The sequence below is a fragment of the Fukomys damarensis genome, unplaced genomic scaffold (genome assembly GCF_012274545.1).
Source record: "Fukomys damarensis isolate Sample0158 unplaced genomic scaffold, DMR_v1.0_HiC HiC_scaffold_24, whole genome shotgun sequence".
In the NCBI taxonomy this organism is placed as follows: domain Eukaryota; kingdom Metazoa; phylum Chordata; class Mammalia; order Rodentia; family Bathyergidae; genus Fukomys; species Fukomys damarensis.
The window spans coordinates 3157938-3175845 of NW_022900936.1; the positions used below are offsets into that span (position 1 = coordinate 3157938).

The 17908-nt window shown below is 55.6% G+C and overlaps 1 long non-coding RNA gene across 1 annotated transcript; it reads left to right on the top strand.

Moving 5' to 3' along the window:
* Nucleotides 1-1027: 1027 nt before the first annotated feature.
* LOC104870736 lies at nucleotides 1028-2416 on the top strand. The gene is made up of 3 exons (XR_782582.2): nucleotides 1028-1197; nucleotides 1460-1760; nucleotides 1922-2416. It is a non-coding gene; the product is annotated as an uncharacterized LOC104870736 (long non-coding RNA).
* The last annotated feature ends 15492 nt before the right edge of the window (nucleotides 2417-17908 follow it).

The following is a 17908-nucleotide window of genomic DNA, read 5'->3' on the forward strand; positions in this document are numbered from 1 at the left end:
TACCATTGTGTGGCAGTTGCCCAGAGAGCTGGAGACAGTGAGGTGCTGTGCAGCCTGGGGCCAAGGCACCACATGGCCGGGGTGTGTGGGGGCTGCCAGGTCCACTCGTGATGCCCACGCCATGTGGTCACCTGACCACGCACCGGGCGTGTCCTGTCCTTAAGTGATGTGTGGCTGTGTCTGTAGCTTTTACAGGTATTTATGATACTTTGTCACCCTTTGATTAGGAAGTAGATGCACACTTTGGCTTAACCCTGTGTTGAGCAGGGCAGCTTCTGCTGTCCCCCCTTCCTGCTCTCTCCATCCTGAGAGGATGCCCTGGGACTGATCAGCTTGTGGGCCACGTGCCAAGCTGTATTAATAGACCATGGGGTCCTGTGTGCCCAGGTCCCACCCTGCTCCTCCCCTGCAGGCCCCAGCTGGGACTTCCCTGGGGCCTGCTCGGCTGTGTCTACAGACACTCATCCCTCTGTGCGGGGCTCATGCACCACGCAGCTCACTGCAGAATTAAAGGTCCCGAGTTCGGGTCCAGGCTCAGAGCCTCATACTCTAGCCCAGCTTCCTCTGGGCTCTCGCAGAGGCTGGTTCTTGGCACCGCCAGGGTACCTTAGTTCCCCGCTTCCATCTCCTGCTGTTCCAAATCTGTAGCCACCTTAGATCCCCACCCTGTTGGGGAGCAGCTGGGGTCCCAGGAGCCCAGCAATCTAGACTCCTCTGACCAAACAGTGCAGCTCTCAGAGTTGGGAAGCTCTTTTTGTTCGTTTGTTTTTGTTTTTGGTGGTGATGCAGGGAATTGAACTCAGGGCCTCATGCGTGTCAGACAAGCACGCTACCTCTGAGCTGTATCTCCAGCCCTCTTAACTTTTATTTTGAGACAGGATCTTGCTGAGTTACCCGGCTGACCTCATACTGCCATCCTTCAGTCTCAGCCTCCCAAGTAGCTGGGCTCGCAGTGTGCGCCATGATTCCCTGCTCTGGAAGCTCTTTTCTTTTCTTTTCTTTTCTTTTTTTTGCACCAGGGATCAAACTCTAGACCTTGCACTTGTGAGGCAGGCAATGGAACCACTGAGGTAAATTGCTGGTCCTGGAAGCTGTTTTTACATTGTCTTCCACCTTGATGCTGTGGGTGCCGTCATTGCCAGTCGCTGCCATCACGACTCCTGATCCTCGGCACACGGGCTCTTTCCATTCTCTGCGGTAACTTTTGAGATGTTCTTAGACTTGGCATTTGGAAATTTCATGGTGATGTGTTTGGGGCTGGTTCCTTCTTTTTAATGCTCAGCACTGGTGAGTCTGTGCAGTGTACAGTCATGATGTCCAGTCGGGAGATGCAGCCTGCTAATTAATTCTCTTGTTAATCTTCTTGGCCGTGCTGTTGTACAGATGTTGGACCTTCTAGTCTAGTCTCCTTTTCCCATCTGTCTTTTTGATTCCATTCTCTGTATTCGTTTCTTCCCAGATAATTTTAATTTCCAGGAGCACTTCCTTTCCCCTGAGAGCTCCTCTTCACAACATCTCACTCCTGACCCCAAGTCGCCCAGCTTCTCTTTCTCTGATTAAATTCGCTGTGGCTATCAGTGTACCCATCATGGTCCACGTATCAGGCTCAGCAGCCTTTCCGGAACACCTGAGTACCGCTGGTCGGCAAGCTTGGAGGAGAAGCACTGTAGGGCTCACAGGAAGCTCAGCGTGGTGGGTGCACGAGGCCCCGAGCTCAATGCCGTCATTGGCTTCCGGTCTGTTGTTGCATCATGGCTGAGGTGAGGGCCTCGTCTGTCGGTGGCCACGCTGGATGCCTCCCACTCTCTTTTGGACCTGGAGCATCTCGCTGTGGCTCCCCTCATGCACAGATCACAGCTGGGGATGATGTGCCTGAGTAGAGGTCTCCTGGTGAACTTAGGGAAGCTGGTTTTCTTTCCAGAGCGCAGGGGGGCCACAGTGACACTTCCTCCTCCACTTCCTCTGTGCCTTTCATGACAACCAAGGTGATTGTCACAGTCAACCATGTACCCACTTGTGAAAGGTCAGGGGACAGCAGGGACGCCGAGCCTGACCCCTGTGAGGTGCTGATCCAACACCAATGATCCCCGGAGGCTTCTCTACGGGGGAGAAAAATAAATTCCGCTTTTCCAACCACCTTAAATCTGTAGTTTTCTTTTGACTTCTAGCCAAGGATATTCCAAATTGCATCCTTTTAACTTTCTGGGAAAATATAATAGAAAATCGGACATTTTCTTTGTCTCAAAGTTGCCAAAATGGAGAAGGACAAAACTGCAGTCTTCTTACTGTACCTGTTGCTGACATCACTTATCTCTGGTGGGGGCCATGGACCCTGCCAGAGGGCTCTAAACTTTGGTCATCACAGGAGACCCACCCAAGGAGTCCCTAAGGGCTGGACCAGCGATGGGAAGATGAAAGCCCCTGGGTCAGACCTGGCCCACTTCCTGTTTCTGTAAATAAAGCTTTATTGGAACATAGTCATGTTCATCTGTTCCCGTATTTTCTGAGCTATGTCTCAGTCCATTTTGTTTCTTTTCTCTTTTTTTGATACTGGGGATTGAACTTGGGACGTTGTGCTTGCACAGCAGGCAGTGTCACCCATTAGCTAAATCCCCAGTCCTCAGTCTGTTCGATTTGTAGCTCAGTTGTACAATGAGCTGTCGCTGGGTGCCACAGGCTAAGCACTTTGTAAAGAATAGAGAATCATTTGGTTCATAGAGCTGGAGGCTGGGAAGTCCAAGAGCGTGGCCCTGCTATGTGGCGAGGCCGTCTTGATGCACCCTGGGCCCGGGACATCCCAAAGGGAGACAAAGCAAGCATTCAGGGTCGAGTGTCTGCTCCTCCTCTTGGGAAGCCAGGGTTATCATCTGGGGGCTCTGGCTTTCTGACCTCCCCTCATCCTGGTCTTCCAGAAAGCCCCAGCTCCAAATGGCATTAACATACGAGTTTGGGGGTTGGTTCCCAGTTCCTGTTCATCCCAGCCAGCTGTTCCCGCACTGCGGCGGCAGAGGCGAGCGGTCGCGACAGGGGCAGATGTTTGCTGTCTGGTCCCGCCCAGAAACCTGTGCTGCCCCTGGGTTACAGGGTAGTAAGGGGGCACCTGGCCAAGCAGGCTGTGTCCCCTCCAGGAAGCTGCAGGTGGGAGCCAGCTGGCCTGGGTGTGGGATGGAAAGACCATGGCTTGAAAGAGCCCACTGTGTCCCTCGGAGGACAGGGTAGACACAGACACCAGCTTTGTGCAGTGCACCAGCGAGGCGAGTCACGAGGCATTCCTGACCTCCTCCTCCAGCCTCCCTGTGCCAGCCCTTGAGACACCAGGGTCTTGTGAGCAAGCTGGGAAAGAGCAGCACATCGGGTCCTTCCTGGGCTTTCTGCTGTAGATATCAGGCCCCAAACCAGGCCTTGTACATCGGCTGTCTGCTGTGCCATGGCTTGGCTCGTCGCCCAGAAGTTCATGGTGCCCTGGTAGTGGTCTTAAAGGGCAGGACCCGCGGGCAGGCTGCCCTCATGAAGGACTGGGCGCTGGTGTCGAACCGTGAGTCACATCTCTCAGTGGTGGTTCCTTGCTGTGACGCCGGTGCAGTATTACGTGAGGTGAGGCCTGGACCCCGCCCCTCACCGCCTCTGCACACGGCCGGTCCCCTTCCCACCCTCCGCCGTGTTGTCACAGCCAGGCGCAGTGCCCTGGGATGGAGAGGCACAAACCTCTTCTCTCCAGGCATTACTCCGCCATGGCAACACAAAACGGATAAAGACGAGAAGCTCTGACACCAGATAGGACTGGACTTGTGGTGCCAACAAAGCATTTCCACCGAGCCTTGGGGAAAACAGACATTGCTGAATACTATATTCAGTGGCAGAGAAGACAGTTTGGTATGGCCGTCAGTTGTATGGCCAGAGAAAGTTCTATCGAAATGTCCTGTTTATTATGGAAATGTCTGATAGAGTTACAGGGTACCTCGGTTCACAGACTTCATTCATTCCGTGATTTTGGTGGTGATTCGAATTGGCCACGAACCGAATCAGATCTCCCCATAAAGTTCAAAGTAAGTCAGGTTCATCTGTTCTGAACCATATGGATTTTTAAACCACAAAATATGAAACAAAATCTGAAACAGTGCAGTACACAGAGAGAGAACACCGACCTCACGCCACTCACTGCCGCTCTGTGCAGCTCGTCTCCTTCGTTGCTGCTCTGCTCTTGCTCTGGGGTCGTGCTGGATTGAGTAATACTGCGCAGTACTGTGCATGCTAAAAGGCACACAGCACAGCTTCTCAGCAAGTGTGCCCAGGTCTGACTGCGACGCCCCCCGGAGGAAGCCAGGACCCTGTGTCAGTGCAGAGAAGGCGGCTGTGGTCAGGTTCCTCGCCTGATGCAGAGTTGCTGAACGGAAGCAAAATTTGGCCGGCCGCTACTGTTCTTGAGCCTGCCTGTTGGAGAACAGACGCATTTGTGAACTGAGGTCATTGCTGTGCACACATCTATCCTTCCACTTGGAAATCTGTGTCCAGGCACTAGCAAAAGTTGTCCTGGGGAGATGGGGGGAGCCGTGTACGGGCTGCTGTGCTGCTGCAGGTGGGACCCATGGAGCGGACGTCACGAACACAGTGGAAGTGAAAGGCAGGATCCCTGAGCAGGGGCAGGGAGAGGCCGTGTCCTCTTCCATCTCAGGGGCGCCTTGTCGGGAAAGCGCCCCTCACAGAGGTGTCAGAGTTGGGGTGGACACAGGATGAGGCGCCCGGAGCAGGAAGCAAATCTTAGAAGGTCTGCATCTGTGTTCCCCAAGGAAGGAGGAGGAGGCTTCCCCAGGTGGTGCTGGATGCAATCGCTTCGTCGGTCCACTGACCGGGTGGCCTGGTCACGGTGACTGAGGCTTGAGAGAAGGTCTGGGGACCCATGGGTCCATCCAGCAGGACCCCACCCTGGGCTGGCCTTCGCCTGCAGTCACTGGATGGCTCCATTCCTGGTTTGTTTTCAAAACTCAGATGTCTGAAGATGAGCTGTATGCTTTCTCCATCCTTCCAGACCTGCTGACCGCCACTGTGATGGCCACTGGCCAGCGTGTGGGGCTACTGCGTCCACAGGGGAAGAGATAATAAGCACCGTCTACATGGCTCCCTGCAAGGCAGTGCTTGACACGGTCAGAAGCTGCTTTCCACGGAAACACGTGCGGTGTTTCCATCGTAGTTAGCCTCAGCCACAAACCTCGGTTTTCTACCAAGAACACTTGTAAACTTCCAACCTGCAGACAGAATTTTCCACCTACCTTCCAGAGAATAATTATTTGGGAGAGTAAAGTATCACCTTCTGGCAAGTTTCCCAGAGCCACTGGCTGGCAGGAGGGAGGGCGAGGCCTCCCAAGTCCTCGTGTCCACTTTGGAGGTGGGGAAGCTGAGGCACGGGCCAGCTACATTGCTGAGCTGACATTATTCACGAAGGCAGAGGCAGGGTTAAAAGGAAGTTGGTGGCCCCAGACTGTGTGTGCTGGGGGACACGGAGGAGGAGGACTGGGTAGCAGGTGCACGCTCACAGAGGGGCCGGACTCAGAGATGATTTTCTGGTCGGGCTGTATCCCCTGCATGCTCCCAGTCACTGCCTTCCAGGATTTGGGTCTCGAGTGGCTTGGGTAGGGGATGAGTGTGGGGCCGGGCTGGATCCTGGGCTCTCAGATGCATCTTGCTTGCTGTTCCTCATTCCCCTGTCTGTCCCGACACCCAGCCCTGTGGGCCGCACCTGCTGACCCAGAACAGAACCAGAGAATTCGTTCCTGTTTCATCTATGCCCTGACCCTCAGTGACAGCCTGTGGGGTGGTGTCAGTGGGAGCAGCCGCCCTCCAGTGCTGTCCCGCTGACCCCCCATGTGGGGCGGGAGGGTGGGCTGCCTGTGCCTGCTGCTGGGCTCCACCCTTCCCAGGCCAGGCTTGCCCCCTTCTTCCCCTCCTTCCAGGGAAGCCCGAGGCCGGGAGAAGGACAGCTGTTCCCCGGACAGCAGCCTTTGCTCCTGACCCCTCTTCTGGGGTCTTACGCATGAGCTCGGCAGGGTGAGAGAAGCCAGACAGCCCCACTGGTCTTCCCCCCGCCGTGCCCCAGCCACCCAGAGCAGGGCCCCTTCAAACTCTGGGTGCCTGGCCCAGCCACATGGGGATAGTTCTGCCCTACCCTTCATGGGAGCCTCCAAAATAGCCCTGCCTCAGCCTCCTCTGAGGAACCATCCCGGGGAATCCTCCTCCTTCTTCTGGGCTCCCATGAGGATGATGGGACATCCAGGAGGAGAGACACTGAGGGCGCAAGTCCTTCCAGCTCTCTTGATCTCCTAAGTCCAGACCTCAGTCTGCCTGTTTGTCTGCGGGACGTGCACCCAGCTGGGGAATCTCAGAAGCAGAGAGGCAGGCGGGGTGGAATCACCTCTCTCCGCAGCTCTCTCCTCTCAGTTAGGGCTGTGTGTGGAGTGGGTGTCCGTGCTGGTGTGGGTCAGTCCACGCTGTGTGGCTGCAGGGTCTCGGGACCTTGTCCCTGTGCTGGGCCGGCCCAGCCCCCTGCACCTCTCAGTCCCTAAGTTGGGCTCCTAACCCCGTGCCGCAGAATGTAATGCTGTGTGGAGACCGTCTTTAAAGAGGTGATGAAGGAGGCCATTCAGGCGGGGGCTCTGGTTTGGTCTAAGAAGAGATCGGGACACAGAGCTGGAACATCCGGGTGAATCAGAAAATTATGACTTTGTTCAGAGCCAGTTTTCCAAGAGCCGAGGCCATCTAGCTGCCTGCTCTGAGCTCTTGGAGCGGGGTTGCCTGGAGTGTTTGGTACAAAACCCAGCACTTAAGAATACGAGGCTTTCCGCTGTGGCTGAGGCAGCTCATTGATCAGGACCTGGCAGCCTCCTCGGGGGAGAGGAGATTTAGGATGAGTCCCACTGTGTCCTGGAGCTGGTGGCGGTGTGACAGCCAGGCAGTGAGGGGCTTGTTCACGCTCCGTGAGTCCGAGGGACCCCGCATATAAATAAGAATGTAGGAAATTGCATGGTGAAACGTCGGCCTCAAACTCTGCACTTAATGCTCTTTCCTGAAGGAAGTCTGTTTGGCAGTGGAGGAGATAAAGCGTGAGTTAATTTTGGTCGTTTCAAACAGTGACCGACATTCTCCAAATGTGCCAATGCCGCATTTTTTAGGGCATCACCAGTGACGAGCGTGAGACCGCCGTCCAGTGCTGAATGTTGAAACCCTGGGTTGGATGGGGCTGAGGTGCCGGGGTGCGGAGAAAGCGTTGAGTGCAGACCCCACCTTAACTGCTGGCCGCTTTGCTTTTTACGAGCACAGGAGTGCACAGGCGTCTGCATTCCTCGGTGCAGCTGGTGCCCCCACAGAGCGCGTCTTCCCTGCCTTTTCATCGCTTCCCTCCCTCCGTCTCCTGAGCCCCTGCCCACTGGAGAAGCATCTCCCTCCCTACTTCCTCCTGCTCTTTTACGAGAAGCCCGGGGTGTAAATAGAGACCAACAGAAATGACGGCAGCTGCTATGAGACCGTTAATGTTTGAGGACGTCGTGAAGTGTGATGTGGTTTGGAAGGTTCGATGGTGACAGCTGTGTGGACATCGCGGTGTGGACAGGGCTTAGCTGCACGGACAGAAGCTAGTGCAGTGGTATCGCTAAGGACGGGCCCACTTGGGCTGTCTCGTCACTCTTTCAGAGAGGACTCACACCAGCCTGGCCAGCGCCGCCCAGTCCCGTGCGCGTGTGGGTCCCTGCTGCGAAGGAAGGGACACGGTCGGCGCAGCACGGAGGAGACGGTGCAGTGTGACGCAGCGCGCCGTCCGCAGGAGGCGACGTTTCCGCGCGGAGTATTCACTGTGTTCGTGCTGGTGCGCGGCAGCGCGTCGTGAGCCCTTCCTCCTGCGAAGTTGGCGGGTGTGCCTGACACATCTCCGCTCCTTTTGCGTCCCCTTCCTCGCCCGCCTCCTCCCTCCACCTCTCGGTCCCTTCCCATTTGCAAAAGTCCTCTCTCCCCGATTCCTGTCATTTGCCCTGTGATTTATTACTTGCTGGCTTTCTCATAGAAGACAAACCGTGCGTGTGACGGTCCTGAAGCTCCCTCGTCTGATTTCTTCACCTCTTGTTAGCCGTTTGTCCCCAGGATGGGGCGAGACCCCCCAGGGGTACTTGTTCAGTTAATTGCCAAAGGGGGTGTCGGAAAGCAGCTACACTCAGATTATGGTAAGCTGGGGGCCGTGCAAGTGCCCCCCGTCACTGCGGGCTGCAGCAGAATGCTGACAGCGAGTGAGCGTGTGAGCCACCTCCTCGTGGCTGGCTGTGACTCACGGGGAGCGTGGTGCTGCACGCTCTCCATGTCCGTGCTCTGGGCTGGAGATTCTGGTGATCGGCAGGGCCAAGGTGACGGACGCCCCGTGACTTTCCTTCCAATCCTTTGATTTTTCCTGTTTCCTGTTAAATTCGAGTCCAGGAGCCGGGCCTGTGGTGGTTTTGGTAAGGAACGGTCCCCATGCGATGGCAGGCTCTTGGTGACTTCCCAGCCCCTCTCCGGGGTCCTGGTCACCACAGCACCGGGCCGGGTGTCACACAGCGAGGCTGCAGGGGACGGCATGCGAGATGTAGACTTGGCTCTGCGGCACCGGCAGGACGGTGGCTGTAACACAGGTGTTGGTGCTGCTGGACCAGGCACTGGGAGGCAGGAGTGGACCCAGGACTCCCGGGTCCTAGCAGCTGGGTCTGAACGGTGCCAAGGGGGCCACTGACGGGTCTGTGGCACAAGTGGTTTGCAACGGGTAGGGGGCTCACAGGAAAGAGGGGAGAGGCCTCTTTGCAGGGCATTTATTGTGCAGGAGAGCAGAGCAGGGGCACCCTGGGGAGAGGACCCGAGGGGAGGAAAGCTTGCTGTCGGAGACAGAATACCCTCACAGGAGGCAGGGCTCCAATCCTGGCAGAGGAGGGGGGTCTAGGAGGTGGAGGAGGACGGCCAGGAACCTGCTGCCCGGTGGGAAGCAGCGGGCGCAGAGCCCATGGCGGGCTGGAGCAGGGCACGTGGCCAGGGGTCTGCACCGCGCCGCTCACGGGGGTTGGAAGACAGCCAGTGTGCATGTGGTGCCATATTTTCCCCCAGTTTTCCTGTTTCCTCCCGTTTTGAGAATGTTACGGAAAATTTCTATGTGACCATTCTGTGCCATCGTTAGGACAACATTTATGAGAGGTGCGACTGAACACTACAGGAATGCTGAAATTTTTAAAAATTCTAATACAGTCAAAGGCCCATTGCTATGAGTCCCTCTCAGAATCCTCCCCCTTGCCTTGAACACACTCGTCCCTTCTTCCTGCCCCGTCCTGCAGCAGCTCTGTAGTTCTCTTTCCTGGGTGCCTTTTACTGCGCTGCCCTGATCGTATCGGGTCCTGAACAGAATCAAAACCTTTCCCCTTTGTGATCATTTTAACTCTGGGGAAGAACCAGAAGTCACACGGTACCAGATCCAGTGACTCAGGTGGACAAGGACGCAGTGTCGTGTTCTCACAAGCTGCCTTTCCCTTGGGCGGTGCTGGGCGGCAGTGGTCACTTTAGTTTTATCACAGCTCATAAAGACCCTCAGGGAAGACGACTGCAGAGCTGCTGCAGAAACAGCGCGGGGATGGGATGAGTGTGTTTGAAGCAAGGGGAGGATGTTAAGAGGACTCCTGGCAATGTGTCTTTTAAACTAATAAACACCTTAAATTTAAATATTCACCGTAGTTTCGAGTCACACCTTGTATTTTACTGGCGTAGATGCAAAAGAGGCAGGCATCTGTCATTTCCTCTGGGTTAGGGTTCTTCCTAAATATCTGGGGCTGGGGTGCAGTTCAGTGCTAGAGCTCTAGCCCACTCAGCACATGCAAGGCCCTGGGTTCAAGCCCTAGCACCTGGAAAAAATCTGGGTTTCTAAAACTGCAGAGGTTCGTGGAGATTGAATGTTTTTTTTTCTTGAAAGGAATGTACTTGGAAGGGCTTTTAAAAATCCTTTTAGCAGAGAATGATATCTTTGATCACCATATGCCCATTAAAGGGCTTTTTTTCTCATGGATTTAACAAGGAAAAAAAAAAATCAAAGCTTTGTATGAACCGCAGAGGGATAGCCAGTTTCCTAAGTGACTGCCTGGAGGCTGTGAACCGCAGACTTTCTGTGTGACGCATTCCAAGGCAGGGCAGAGCCCGAGGCCTGCTAAGAGATTGATGTGAAAAGGTTTCAATACTGAGATTTCACTGGAAAGATGGGTCGCAGCGTCCCACGTGCAGAGGGACGTTGGCGTTTCCAGGGGTGCGGCAGTCACCCTCAGCATCGGCGAGCCTAGCCATCTGCGATGCTAGGAGGTGTTTGTGCCGTGTGACACTCACAGCCCACGTCCACTTCCTGTTTTCAGGCCGCTTCTTGATAGAGTGCCGAGATCAACTTTCCTAGATCAAGCCGACACCTCGAGGCCGACTTTGCCAGGCCACCCAGTGGCCCCCTTGCAGCACAGTGAGGTCGCCATTCAGTCACCTCTGTGTGCGGCCAGCAGGGGCCTCATGATTGCAGTCACCTCCCACTAGGAAATTCACCTCCCTGCTGCAGGGTGTTGTGCAGGGGATTAGAGCTGGTGACGTCACCTTGGAAAAGCCATCGTCAACAAAATGGAACCCGTGAGTCAGCGGACACACTGCCACGTGCTCCCTTCCTCCCCAGCCGCCATGGCCGGCTCAGGACAGACCAGAACGTGGCATGAAAGAGAAGCCTGGGCTTGGGGGCACTGAGGGGCCTCATGCCCACAGCCTGGCAACCGCTACCTGCTCACTAAAAACGAACCTTCCCAGAAGTACAGAGAGCAGCCGGTGTTCGCCCGCCCGCAGCAGCGGCATTCGCAGTGCCGGGACGGCGGCATCCACGCCGGCGTCTGCTGTGACTCAGGAAGGGGTCGGGCAGCATGATGGGACCATGCGCTCAGTGTGGCTGCTGAAGCCAAGTGCCATCACAGAGACACTCGTTTCCCACCCTTCTGGAGGGCGGAAGTCGGAGAGCGAGGCGCCCGCCAGCACGGCCAGGTTCAAGCTCGGGCTTCTTCCGGTCGTACCCTGCTGATGGCGCCTTGTGTCCTCCCCTGGCCTTGAAGGGTGTGAGCCGTGTGAAGTCTGCTCATGTGGTGTCCGCCTGTGGTACTCGGAATTGAGCCCAGGCCCTTTCCACTAAGCTACATCCCTAGCTCGAGGCCCTGGTCTGCATATTAAAGGTGGTTCAGAAAGTTCACTTTGGTGTATTCTATGCAGTTATTTGTTTTTACAAAAGTGACTCTCCATAGTTAGAACAACAGGAAGGAATAACCATTTTACAACAATATTAACTTGAAAAGTTGTCCCATTGCTGCAGCAAATGGGAGCACTGTAAGTAATCTTTTTTTTTTTTTTTTTTTTACATTTTCTAAAACCTGTGACAGTACTTAAACGTTGGGCACCAGGCTGAACTTAACTGTCCTTTCTCTGAAAGTTCAGACTTTCAGAACAGCTACCATCTGTGAAGGAGAGGGGACGTTTAGTGAAAGCCCAGGACTATCTGGAGAGTGAACACCACTGAGTTCCCGTAGCCCTTTTGGAAAGCCTGCAGGAGGAGTGAAAGTCCAGGGACCAGTGCCTCCGGAAGCCCCCAGGATAAGTGGGCTCGGGGCCCTGGGCTGGGTCAGTTGCTGTCTGGGAAAGGCTGACTGACCCGCTGTGGAATGTCCTCGAGTCGCCCCTTTCCCCGCTGCCACCCGATGGGGACAAAGCACCCTCTGTCCTCTTTCTTTCAAGTGGTGGAGCGTGGACTTTGCCATGGGAAAACGATCCGTGTTTTCATTGGCATCGGTGGCTGAAGCCCAGCCTTGTGACTGCGGCACGTGGCAGACAAGAATCGCCCTCATTCCCTCCTCGGCCAAGCCGCATCCTCCCCGGAGGCTCCTTGTCTTCCTCTTCCTCCCGCCCCTCCTGACTGGGTCCCCAGCGGAAGGTGCTGGCCACCTGTCCCCAAGCAGCCCCAGCACCCGGACCCCACACCCTGGCCTTCGGGCCCTGGAAGAAGCCATCATCCTGCCGCTGGCTCGTGCTTTTGAGAAACTGTAGCACGCTCTACTGCACCCACACTTCCCAGGGGCACGACATGTACATGAGCTCGTGTGTGTGCCGCTCACGTGACACACCTCGTGCTGGGCGACACAGAGACCGTGGAGGCTGCGGGAGAGATGCAGACCTCAGAGACCCCATCAGTCTGCATGTGCGCCGTGGGGAGCTGGTGCCTGCACAGAGCATGGATTGTCCTTCCCGTGATGCGTTTCTTGGTCCCCTTACCTCTGCGCAAGGCCTGTCCCCGTTTCCTGTCATCTGTGAGAGCCAGTGCTCATTCCTATAGCTCTGCTTTTTCAGCAAGCGTGTGCGCCATCCCATTTGGGGCCAGCGCTAAGAAATGAGCATGGATCCCATGATTGGACACTTTGCAACATATTTAAGAGCGTCTGCTCCAGGTTTCGGATAAATCCCCACTGGGCACTTGGAAATTGGTCCTTCATAAACAGGCTGAGGTTTTGGTTAGCAAAAGTGCACGTCAGTAAGGCCCTCCTTCTGCCAAAGCCCCCATGATGGTTTCTGCTGCAGGAGTGGCAGCAGCGGAGTCTGGATTGGGTCTGATTTGGGGGCTTGGCTTCAGGTGACCTCTTAGAGCGAGGCCCTCCTCCATCCTGAGTGCTTCTGCACCCCAAGTATGGCCAGCTCTACCCTGCCAGCGCTTCCGTTATCAGGAAAAACCGGGACTGCTCTCCGGAGTCCCCAGCCCAGCCAGAGCCCCCGGGCATCTGGGCTCCTCCCCAGACAGCGGGGACCCATGTACCTCTCCACTGCTGTCTCTCAGGGCCGGGCCACAGTGGTGAGTCACCCGCACACCCGCACACGCACTGGCGTAGCCGGAGTAAATTGTATAATCAAACCCCTGTTGGCCACGTTCTGTAACATCTGCCTGTGTTAAGTGGTGTGCTTCGAGAATGATCTCCTTCTCATTCCTTGTCAGAGGGAAAAAAAGCTTTAATTTTAGATTGTGGAGAAATGTCGCGTGGCAATTATTTTTGCTTTCCTCAACAGGATGTGTGTAAGCTGGGGAGACTGGTTCTGGGTGCTGGAGCGCTGAGAATCCCGATTAAGGAAATTGGTGCCCACAATTGCATGTAATGACCATAGGCAAACAGGGCTGCTTCTGGGGCCGGGCTGCCGGCAGGCTCAGCAGATGGCTGCTAATGCAGTTAGGTCTCATTGTGTTCAATGAGCCATTATTTAAATTATCGGCTACTTTTCCTGTCTATTAGCCTACTGAAAAGGAGACAGTGATGTCTAAGAAATCTCAGGCTACTAACTAGATCAATCACCCAGCTATTCCCATTAGTGCCACATTGTACCTTTTGCAGCAGTGAGCAGACGGCTCTCCCTGGGGTTCTTGTCCCATGCCTCTTTAAGACTGAGACGGACAGTGGATGGGAGAAACTCAGGGTCCCTATGGAGGTTTCTGCTGAGTGGCAGGGCCAGGTTGCTCCAGGGGTCTTGGCCTGGGGGCTCCTGGTTTTCCCGAACCTTCTGCTGGCTCCTTTCTGTCGAGGTCTTTGGGTGAAAGGCATTCGTTTGGTCTTTAGAGAACATATCTGAGTTCCCTCAGAGCTGCTGTAACACAAAACCCACACTCGGGCTTGCAGGCAGCAGATGGGCGTTGCCCACAGTTCCGAAGGCTGAAGCCCAGGTCAAGGAGCGGGTAGGGTCTGTGTCCTGTCCACACTCACAGTGCCTGCTTGTTGTGGCCCAGGTGACGGAAGTGAGAGCTCTGTGACTGCTCCATCCTCGTGAGCCAGTCCCCTGCCAAGGCCCTGCTCCTAAGACCCCATATAGGGGGTCACGGCGCTACTGGGAATTCTGGGACGGGGCACATGGGTTCAGACCTTGGCCAACCTGGGGTATGGTTTATGTGAGGAAATCACCTCTCGTTTCTCCCAACCCCGAGGTTCTGTCACAGTAGAGGATCCAGATGTTTAGCCCACAGCTGTGCACTGTCTGGGGTGCTGCACGCTTGTGGGCCTCACTGCCTGGGGCTGTCAGCCTCGGTGTGATGCGGGTGCCCAGCCTGGGGATGTGGAGCTGTCAGTGTGCAGAGAGGAAGAGGCATTAGGGACAGAGAAGGAAGCGCAAGTGGACCGTCCAGCGTGGTGCCCACTGCAGGCAGCCAAGCAGAATGGTGGGCGCCTGTGGGTTACAGACCAGTGTCCCCAGGGAGCTTGACCAGCCGTGGGGGCTCCGTCCTCCCTGCCTGCTGCAGTGGGCTGCAGGCAGAAGGGAGGCAAAGAGTCAGGTTCAGCTGGCCGAGTGGACTTTGGGTTTTGCTGTGTTTAAGAAGGGGACAGAACATGCTCCTCAGTCCCTGCACGCCTCTCTCCCGAGTCTCTTGTGGATCGCAGCTTTGCAGGCAGGTGCTGGCAGCCGCAGTGTTCACCAGAGGGGCCTCAGTGTCCGGTCACAGTCATGAAGACCGACTGGCCTGGGAAGTGCAGGCCAGCTCCTCCTGGAGACAGTTTTCTATCCACGGTGCTGGGTTCTGGAAGCAATGGACCAGTGCACTGGAGGAGCCGCTTGGTGCAGGGACGAGCTCCAGAAGGGCGCAACTGCAGTATCTGGCCGAGGCCTGGGTGCCGCTCCCCTGGCAGGGTGGAGACGCCTGCCTTCTCAGGTGCTTTGGGGTCATCAGAGCACTCCCTGGATCAGAGACCAGGTATGCGTTTCATCTTTAGGTGTCGGAACAACACAGTCTCAGTGCCGGCTGGCGTGTGCGTGTGCGTGTGCGTGTGCGTGTGTGTGTGTGTGTGTGTGTGTGTGTGTGTGTGTGTGTGTGTGTGTGTGTGTGTGTGTGTGTGTGCACGCACAAGATGTATTAGTACATGCACGTGGACTTGGACCCACAGGGGCAGGACCTGAGCCACAGCTTCCTGGGTGGGAAGGAGGAGTGTCATTGTGGGTGGTGCAGTTGAGCCGTAACTTCCAGTGTGTCCGAGTCGCGGGTCCTGTGTGGGCAACGGAACGTGGCCCTGCTGACTTCCTCTGCAGCTGACATGGCTCGTATGGGGCGGGCAGTGGGCTCAGGGAGACTTGGCACGGGAAAAAGTGTCTGTTCCCAGCGTCTCTGTACAGAAAACGGTGCTGGTATCTGCCTGCCACTTGAACGGGGCACTTCAGGCTCCTTGTGTGTGCCCTGCCCTGGGATGTCCATCGCTCATCATCCCCGAGGATGGAGCCACACCAAAGCTGACTTCTGCAGAGGCCACGGCGAGAGGACACAGGGGCAGCTGACGTCTCTGAGGAGGTCGCTGGTCTCCGTGCCGCCCTGCCCAGACCTCGGCCGCCTTCAGGAGCAGCCAGTGTGGACATGGGATGCCAGGCTGTGTCCTGGGCACGTGGGTTGCCAGGGAGACTCAGGATGCTGGGATTGGCACCTTCTGAAACTAACACAGCACGGACAGTGGTGGCTCTTATTCAGGAACCTATAGCTTTTCTTACTGTGACTTTTAATGACCAGGAGGAGGTACCTGCCACTGTATAGTGACTGCTTACTGTTTTAGGGCGAGTGCAGTTTCTGGCCTCACAGTTGCACCCTCTTCTGTTAGAGGCCTCATTCCCGGTTTGCCTCCGGAGGGAATCCTGCGTGGTTTGGGATTTTGCTCTTTCCTGTCACTTCTGGCCCTGTCTGTGTCCCTGTTTCCCTCTTTCCCCGTCCATTCCTCCCATTCTGAGGATTTAACCCAGAGCTTTTGCCCCGAGCTTCATCCAACCCTTTTCTTTAATTTTTATTTTGAAGCAGGGTCTTACAAAGTCGCTGTGTTGCCCAGGCAGAGAGTGAACTTTCGGTCTCCTGCCTCAGCCTCCCAGAGTGTGCACCAGCATGGCCGGCTTCCTCCTCCCCTCGGAGTACAAAATACAGTTGTGTCCACTCGAGGGAGAAGCATGCAGCTGATTGGATGAGCACAGTTCTGGGTGTGGCTGAGGGGTTTGTTTACTGAAGCAGAAGACCCAGCCTGGCTGTGAGTGGCACCAGGCAGCGGGCTCGAGCCCCAAACCGGGTGAGAAGGGAAAGGAAGAAGGAAGGCGCTTCTGTTTCCTCCGAGTAGCTCCAGTCTTCAGCGTCACCTTGGACTCTGTCTCCTGGCTTCCAGCGAAGACCCCGCAGCCTCCTGATCCAGACTCCACGGGACTCCACCGTGTGGCCAGGCCTCTGACCCTGGATGGAGCGCTTCAGCTGTCCCGGGCTTTGCTGCCTCCAAAGCGTGGCCCTTATCTGTGACTTCTGCTCTTCGGCACCCCTAAGAGAACTGCAAAGAACACTTCCCAGAAGCCAGCTCTGCAGAGACAGAGGCCTGGAAGGCAGCTAGGGTCCAGAGCAGGTCGAGGCACCAGCAGCCCAATGTGAGCCGATAGCTGTGGTAAAGTTTCCATCACTTTGCCTGAGGCCTCTCCCGCTGCCAGACGCTGGCAGGACCTGAGCTGTAGCCTGTCTGGGGAGAGCAGCCCTGAGGCCTGGCGCGTGGCCTCCCACACTGTCGGGCATTCGATGCTTGCTGTTTTACAGCAGCCGGTGTGTGGTGACTTACGACAGCCCTCGGAAGCCAGCACAAAAGCTAAAGCTCCACCATGTAGGAAAGGAGAATCAGACGAAGCCATATGAAGAGGTAACGGTAAGGCCATAGAGCTCTGTGGCTAGGGGAAGGGTTCCTCAGGTACTCTAGGAGGAAAAAATCACTTGCGAGGAGGAAAGATAAAGGCAGGCCTCAGATTTCTCATGAACATTTGGTGTTGAGAGACACTGGGAAATAAAGTGTTGTTAAGGGACTCAAATGCATAAAAGCCAGGCGGCTCCTTCTTCCAGGTCAGAAGCCTTGGTGAGACACTGAGACCGTGAGCGCCCATCCGGGGATGGGCCAGCCACATGTGGGGCTGCTAGGAGGCAGCAAACCTGCTTCCTCAGAGGATGACTGAGTATCTGTGAGGAACACTTGTCAAAAGTGACCCTGGAGGGGGTTTAGCTCAGTGGTTCTGCCGCCTGACCCGCAAGCACAAGATCCTGAGTTCTATCCTTGGTATCCGCCCCCCCAAAAAACCAAAGTGAACCTGGAGACTATAACAGTGGTATAATCTATCACATGATTTACAGAACAGAGATTTGGGGACCTTTTAAAGGACAATCACCACCACCAGGGCATTCCTCCTTGATGGAAGACGATAGTGACAGGCAGTAGGGAGAAATATAGGCAAGCACGTGAAAAAAAGAAGGTTTTAGGTGCATGATATAAAAGTGTAAGAAGACAGACACCTCATGAAGTAAAGATAATGTTAGAGCTCTCTTTTTCCATCTCTCCTGCCCTGTGTGTCACGGTTTAGATCCAAAATGTGCCCTGAAAGTCTCACGTGTTCATAGCGGGGGCTTGGGAAGCTGATTAGATCATTGGGGTGCTGTGTTCTTCAGTGGGCTCATCCAGGGATGAGGCCTCGGAAGGAAGTGGGGCCCGGTTAGGAGAGGTTTTCTGAGTCACTTTTCTCACTGCTGGGGCAAAGTATCTGGTACTCACACTTAAAGTAGGAGAGTCTTACCTGGGCTCACAGTTTTGAGAGGTTTCAGTTCATGGTGAGCTGGCTCCAAGCGGAAATCACACGGCACAGAGGTGTGGTGGGTGAAAAGCTGCTCGTGTCATGGCGAACAGGAAGCAGAGAGCCAAGGGCGTGGGAAGCCAAGGAGAGAGAGATGCTCTTCCAGGTCACGGCTACAGCAGCTGCCTCCTAACAGCACACTGGCTGCTGAACTCATTAGTGGATGAAACCCGGATGACTGCAGGTCCCTCATGATCCGGTCACCTCCCAG